General features: G+C 45.6%; 1 long non-coding RNA gene across 1 annotated transcript; it reads left to right on the top strand.

Moving 5' to 3' along the window:
* The first annotated feature begins 3,109 nt into the window (after window positions 1-3,109).
* Window positions 3,110-5,810, top strand: LOC123966399. Its single transcript, XR_006823973.1, has 3 exons — window positions 3,110-3,349; window positions 5,143-5,185; window positions 5,584-5,810. It is a non-coding gene; the product is annotated as an uncharacterized LOC123966399 (long non-coding RNA).
* The last annotated feature ends 1,452 nt before the right edge of the window (window positions 5,811-7,262 follow it).

Genomic DNA, 7,262 nt, shown 5'->3' on the forward strand with positions numbered 1-7,262 from the left:
TTCATCAGTTCCAACATCAAACGTCATACCTGCTTTAAAAGCATTAACATAAGCACTTCCTTGGCAGCTTGGTGGGAACTTCACAAAATATCTGGGTCTTCATCTATCTCATGCAGATTTACCCCAATCTGGAATAATCCTGACATCTTGCAAAATAAGAAAACACTAAATTCCCTACTGTGGTATGACAAAGGGATAAGACATCTAGAGCATGTAATGCAAGGCACTAACTTTATTCCATTTCAGGATCTAGTGGCACAATATGGAATTAGCCATAATAGATTTCTGGAATTTCAACAGTTTAAATCCATAATTCATGCTAGATTTAAGGAACAAATCAGGAAGCAAACATCTGCCGGAACTGCTCAGGTAACATATCTGATAGTTACATGCATGCTATGTGGCAATGTACACCTGTTCAAAAGTTCTGGCAGAAGATATGTGAAGACCTATTGATATGGCTAAGTTACCCCGTCCCAGTTTCCAGTTTCCTAAGTGACATTAATATAGAGGTTGACACATCATACATGCTTCTCACTGCCTTATGCATTGCCAAGGTCCTTTTTGAGCTGGTTAGGGGGTGTCTCCTCTGGATTTTAGTGCCCGGACTGGATGCTTGGTGGTTGTACGGGGATCCTGTGTGGGGAGGGATTGTGCTTTGAGGTGTGTCGATGGTGGTTTTGCGGTCGCGTCGCGGCCCTCTGGATTGTGGTCGTGTTGAGTCCTAGGGGCTGGGTGCATCTGCTGACTTCCTAGGGCTGAGGGGCTGTTGCTGCTGTCGCGGGGTGATTGCTGTCTCTTTTCTTTGGGGACGGTGTGTGTGTGAGATGCTTTGCTGCTAGGGAGGGAAGGGCGCGGGGGGTGGGGGTCTTCTGGCCTGACCTGGCCTGAGTGACATTGCCTCCTGTGTGTGGGCGGACCTTCGGAGGGGGGGGGGTTGTGCCAACTCGGATGGCCTGGTGGTGCTCGGAGTGCTCCTGATTGTGTGGGAACGGTGAGGTGGGGGGGTGGCAGTGGGGCTGCCAGAGGGGCCCCGACGAGGACGGGGGATTGTTTGACTTTGGGTTGGGGCTGCGCTGACCTGCCTTGGGGGTGTGTGGGGGTCTGGGGCTTGGGGCTTTGGAGCCTCTGGGTCTGGGTGCTGGGGGGGCTGGGCCCCCCTGGACCTGTCCTGGGGCTGGGCGGGGTTATCGCTGACTCTGGGGTGCTGCCAGTGCTAGAGGGGCTCTTGCTATAAGCCCTGGGCTAGAGGGACCTGCCGTCCTCCTGCTTAGGGGGGTGGGGGACGGGACTGAATGATGGTGAGGAGGACCATTCTAGCCTCTTTTTTTTCTTTTTGACTCGGGCTTCTGGCTTTTGCTCATTTCTGGGCGGGTGGTGTGTCCCTGGGCTTGGGGGCCCATTGTCTCCTCTCCTCGCCTGGGCCCTCTTCGGCAGGGGTGGGGCTCCCGCTGCTTCCCCCTGCCAGCTCTCTTACAGTGGGGGCATTCAGGAGTCTCTGGGGCACATGGCCGGTGTTGTCAGGGTAGGTTTTGGTGCTCCTCCTTGGGGGTGCTTGACTGGGGGGGCTGGGCCCCCGTCCGGGGACGAGACCGGCCTCGGGTTTACAGGGCTCGGGGGCTGCTGGCACTGCCTGCACTCTGGGGAGGGATGCCTCTGGCTGGGCTGGGGGACCGTTGGCCTGGTTCTCCCGCGTTATTGCTCCCTGGCGGCAGGGAGCTTCCCAGCACAGCTTTCTGCTGTTCTTCCTTGGGGCGGGGTACAGCTTCCCCCGGGGTCCTTTGCGCTTTGGGGGGTCGCGGGGTGCCCTGGCTTCTGGGGGTGGGGGTCTCTGGGCGGTAAACGGGTTGATCCGGTTGCGGTTTGGAGGGCTGTGGTGGGATTGTAGGGCGATTGTCGATGCATCTTGATGAATTGTGTTTTTTCCCTGGGCAGGGTCTCTGAATGGCTGCTGGGCGTTTAGTTTGTGTGCGTTTGCTGCCGGGCTGGGACTTGCTGCTGGTGTTTCTTTCGCTGCCGTGTTATTCCACTCGCTCTCTCTCGTTTGCCCAACCTTGCACGCGGGATTCGCAGGGGGTTGCTGGGCATTGGGTGTCGCTGGGCTCGTCACTTGTGCATTGGTGTTGATGATAGCGTGGCTTTTTGGCGTTTTGGTTGTTCGCTGCGTGGCGGTGGAGTGCTGGCGGGGGGGGGGGCACTGGTCTATGTTGTGTGCGCGCCGCAGTCCGGGCGCTGCTCTTCCGCGGGTTACGCTTCTTGCGTTCCATCTGCATTACATTGTCAACTGGCATTTGGGTCAGTGTCTTCCGCGTTTACATCGCGGTGCATCTGGGAATCTTTGTTTTTTTATTTATTTATTTTCTTTCTCCCACCCCTATTGGCTACTGGGGTTCTTGCCTGCCTGTTGATGGGGTCGGTGTGGCACAGTCGTGGCGTCCCACTCTCACTAACAACTACATTCTTTAACAGGCTTATGCGCACACACCTGTACACACACATATACAGACACATTCACACACAGACACACACAGTCTCACACATAGACACAAACAAATTTAGGTTGTCCCTGGTAGAATTATTCCTGATGCTTTTCTTTCAGTTACTTATTTAAATGAATTGTTATTATTCCAGCTCTCGTGGCTGTGCTGTGTTGCTTATTTAGTGTGCTTGACTGTTTCTTGTTTTCATTTTTCTCTTAGTTGTCTTACTATGTCAGCTGTTTATTTCTGCTGTTCGGCTGGTTGTCTTTTACTATTATTATTATTTTTATTGTTTGTTTTTGTTTGTGTTTGTTTGTTGTTATTTTTCTCCTCCCCAAGCCCCCCTCTCTGTTCTATTGCAGGTTTCGGTTTCCCTCTGCTATTCCCTGTTGTCACCCCCTTCCATCCCCCTTCTCTTGCAGGTCTTGTCCTTTCTCTGTGCTGCCTGTTTGTGCCCCCCTATCCCCGTGTCTGCCCCCCTGTTTGGCCCGGTGACAAATCAATACATAATTAAATAAATAATAAAACAGACAAAGGAGTAGTATACTCTCTTGTTAGAGTAAAATCTGTCTGGCACAATATGGTATCCAGCTCATTATACTCTATACCAGGCTGCTGGGCAGGACAGGTTTAAAAAAATAACAATAAAAAAAAGAATATTGGCAGTTTTACTAAAAATGATGGGCTCAATCGTTGTCGGAGTTGTGACACTCTGCCACCGTCAGCGGGGGGAGCTAGCGAACCAGCCCGCGGGAGAAGCTAACGAGCCGGCCGGCCAGATCATCTCACAGAGCCTTCAGCAGACCTGCAGACCACTGCAGCCAACACGGCAGAGTCCAGCAACAACGGCAGAGTAAAGACCCACAGCTGTAAGATAGTTTTAACGCTGTTATTCTGTCATTACATTCTGAGTAATTTTGTAAGGTTTTATCAAAAAAATCAAGAGACATCTGGACGATGTACAGAAAAAGAGTGATGTACAAAAAAATTAGCAGAAAAGTTAGGCTAATGCCTGAGGGCAGTTGGTGGTGACAGGGAGGGTAACGTCAGCATAACACTCTTGATAAACACAATATCCTGGTTTTCCAGATTCCCTCTGAGTTCCTTTGCTATTGTTTTAGTAGTTTACAATTCTTGGAAAGAGCCAAATACTTTTTCTTATGAGCATAGCAGTGCATAGTGGTCATAATAAGACTACTGCAAACCTTAGGGGATTGTTCTCAAGTTTATTCCTATTGTAGGCTATAAAATAATTTACAGCTTGCACAGTGCTATTAGAATCTGAGTTTTGTGGTTTTATTTTAAGCGGTGGCTTTGAGTTTTACCCAGGCAAATGTGAGTTTAGCAGGACATCCATGAAATTCATTGAAGGAGTCGGGTTCATTGGTTGCTGCAAAAAAAATGCATTCATTCAAGTCAGAGACGATAAATGTTTGGTAAAGCGTGACCTGCAGGTGAACTTGCTACAAGAGATACAGCTCTGTCATACAACATATCATTCCCATTCCAGGCAGTGCAAGCCTTTTCAGACCCACACTTTTTTACTTTACAATACATTTGAGTACAGTAGAACACTTGGATATATCTAATTTGGACCAAAACACAGTCCTCTGTGTGACATATTGGTGCAGAGAGTGAGACTGTACCAAGAACATTGGTCATTCTTAATCCAGTCAATATTTATAGAGACCATCTCAGCTTACATGGGCGAAGGGCTTTCCTTAAAGTAGCTGCTTCGAAAAGTGTTACACAACCCAGTGTATCCAACGAAGGTTAAAATCAAGGGCAACTGGACTTGGTTGAAGATACTGGAAGACGTTTCGTCCCTCATCCAAAGGACTTCTTCAGTTCTGACTGACTGGCAGGGAAACTCCGCTATTACTCAGCTGTTAAATAGCTGAGTTTCCCTGCCAGTCAGTAACTAAGTCAGATAACTATGACCTGGATGACTGAGAATCTTCATAGACAACCCAGTGTAATTCCCAAGTCACAGGGCTCTGATATATGTTGTTGTTTTAACGAGACTAGCTACAGATATTCCCCTGTGCAATGCTATTTTCTCGTGAATGGTATTGGGATGGGAGGCACAAAGGCAAATCTTTCCTCCATCAAAAGTAATTTTAAATGCAGCTGTGGATTTAAAGAAGCATCTCCCAAAGAGCTGAAGTGAGGCAGTTATTACTGCTTGGCTCAAGGCTGGCAACAAAAAGGGAGGCCTCACACAGATAATTGAAACAAAAGTGATTTATTTAACTCAAACTAACAAACAACTTAACTAAGTTGATGGCGTGGGTAGATATGAGGAACATCAGTCATGTCAGAAGTGTGTGGATGAGTGAGAATGAAGTGTAATGCATGTTGGTGGGTGTAGCTTAATGTACTTGTGTCATGTTTTATTTATTTTTTGTTGCCATGGGGCGTCTCATTGTGAAAGAGTAGCGACTGATCAGATGCTCAAAGAGGCTTCTGTCCCAACTTTACTCACTATGACTTTCTCACCGTGTTTGGTTTGAAACTGAAAGGGAAGGACACACAGGCTAAAGATAGAAATTTAATCACAAAAACTGAATCTATGTCTGTCCGGACTCTTAATGTATCTGCTGATCCAGAGGAGAACACAGGTTTCATCATGTCTTTTGTTTGTCCTTTTTTTCCTGCTCAGTGTGACGCTAACAACACAAGCTGACCATTTCTACTATGAAGAGGTAGGCTACATTGTCCTTTTCCACTAATTATCATTATTATGTCAAAAGGCCAAACATCATTATGATGAACATCTCCATCCACGCCAGAAACAATTACGTGCAAAAAAATCATCATTACACATTTTCATGCACACTGAGTTATGTGTTGACTTAGTGAAGAGGTAAAACTCTGATAAAAGTGTGGGTAATATCTGTTTTTTGGTGGACTTTAAGAACCTGGTTCACATCATTACCTGTGGAGAAAGTAAGGACCCGGAGTACACCTTTTTGCCAACATTTTTATCAAATAGATTTTTCCTTTGCATAATGTACTTGAGACTGGCCCACTGCCCTTGAAAGAAATTATGCACTGTGGTGTATTCATGCATCTTCATTTTGGCTGTATTGTCTCTTTACAGGACTCACCCACGAGCTCAAGAGGATCAAGACAACATTTTGTCTTCCAGGCCCTAAAAAATGGAGTCAACATAGTGAGCTGTTTTTCTCAATTTCTGCTTTATCCACAGTATGTTCCCATATTCACTTGAGACTAATTAATTATTTTTCCTTATCATTTTGTACAATACTAACACTATATCAATGTGTTAGATCTGGCATGTTCATTTAATAAAAGTTTTCAAAGACAGTTGCCAACCAGCTTTCTCATTCTGATTCTGAGTGTAGCTGTACCTGCTAGCAAAGAGGAATGACTGTTAACTTATGTTGTGTATGTTTTATTTAATCATTATTGTCATTATTTGTTTCTATAATACTTTTGTATAATATCCCCTGATAATCCACAGGGGAGGTCGCACTATAAGCCCTTGGGGGTTTCTTACCTCTCCTTAATACAATGTATTTTTTATTTAATTCAGTTTTATTTATATAGCGCCAAATCACAACAACAGTTATCTCACAGCGCTTTTCATAAAAGAGCAGGTCTAGACCGTACTCTATGATGCTATTTACAGAAGCCCAACAGTTCCCACCAAGAGCAAGCACTAGGTGACAGAGGCAAGGAAAAACTTCCTTTTAAGAGGCAGAAACCTCGAGCAGAACCATGACTCAGGGTGGGCGGCCATCTGCCTCGACCGGTTGGGGGTGAAGGAGAGAGAGAGAGAGAGAGAGAGAGAGAGAGAGAGAGAGAGAGGGCAAGAGAGGAACAAAGAAAGAGGGCAGGAGAGGAACAAGAGAGAAAAAGAGAGGTATGGAAGGAGAGAGAGGGGAGGGAGGCAGCCTACACAATATACACACAGAGGTACAGACAGTAAAGGTGATGTTGCTATAGACCAGGGGTATTCAATTAGAATTCAAAGAGGTCTAGTTAGAGAAAATTTCCTGAAGCAAAGGTCCGGAACATCAAAACGACGAACTTGCGTTATCATTCAGTACTATAACCTATAGTTGTATCAACACATGTTTTTAGTCAACAACGGACTGTCAGATCAAATAATATTTCAGTCAGTTTTCACATCAAACTGGAAGGATAATAAATAACTATTCAAATAATAAATTCTAAATTTAAGTAAACTAAAGTGCCTAATTTTTAGAAAAAATGTAATAAAAAGTGTAGCTTGAAGTGATGAAGTGTAGTCTTAACCAATTTTATAATAAACACTCAACACATCATAACAAATGAGCAGCTGTAATGCCTCCTCTTCTCTTTCATTTCCTCTTACAGAGCTACCACTTTCCTACTTTCTGTTGTTCAGTGAGAAACGTGAGCTCCAGCTAGCATATTGGAGATCTATGAGATATTCTGGTTTTGAACTGCCCGTGGGAGGAATGTACATGTAAAAATCTGTACATTCTTGATTAAAAGTCATGTGAAATCTCTTTTATCTTTCGTCTCCTCAATTCGGGTGTGTTTCCAAAACGTCTCTGGTGAATCTCGCGGACTCGACTCGCAAGCATCGGTATGCACAGATTTGATTGGCTGAGCAGCGTCACATGAGACGATTGGAGCACATGCGATTGGTCTGTGAGTTTCCTGGTCCTCTAAACCAGTACAGTAAATGCTAGAAAAGCTGCGCGGGTTAAAATAGAAACGCTCCGTCACGAGGTAGTAAGTCTCAATAATAAATGTGCTGTAGGTCGG

Source organism: Micropterus dolomieu, unplaced genomic scaffold (genome assembly GCF_021292245.1).
Source record: "Micropterus dolomieu isolate WLL.071019.BEF.003 ecotype Adirondacks unplaced genomic scaffold, ASM2129224v1 contig_13346, whole genome shotgun sequence".
NCBI lineage: Eukaryota > Metazoa > Chordata > Actinopteri > Centrarchiformes > Centrarchidae > Micropterus > Micropterus dolomieu.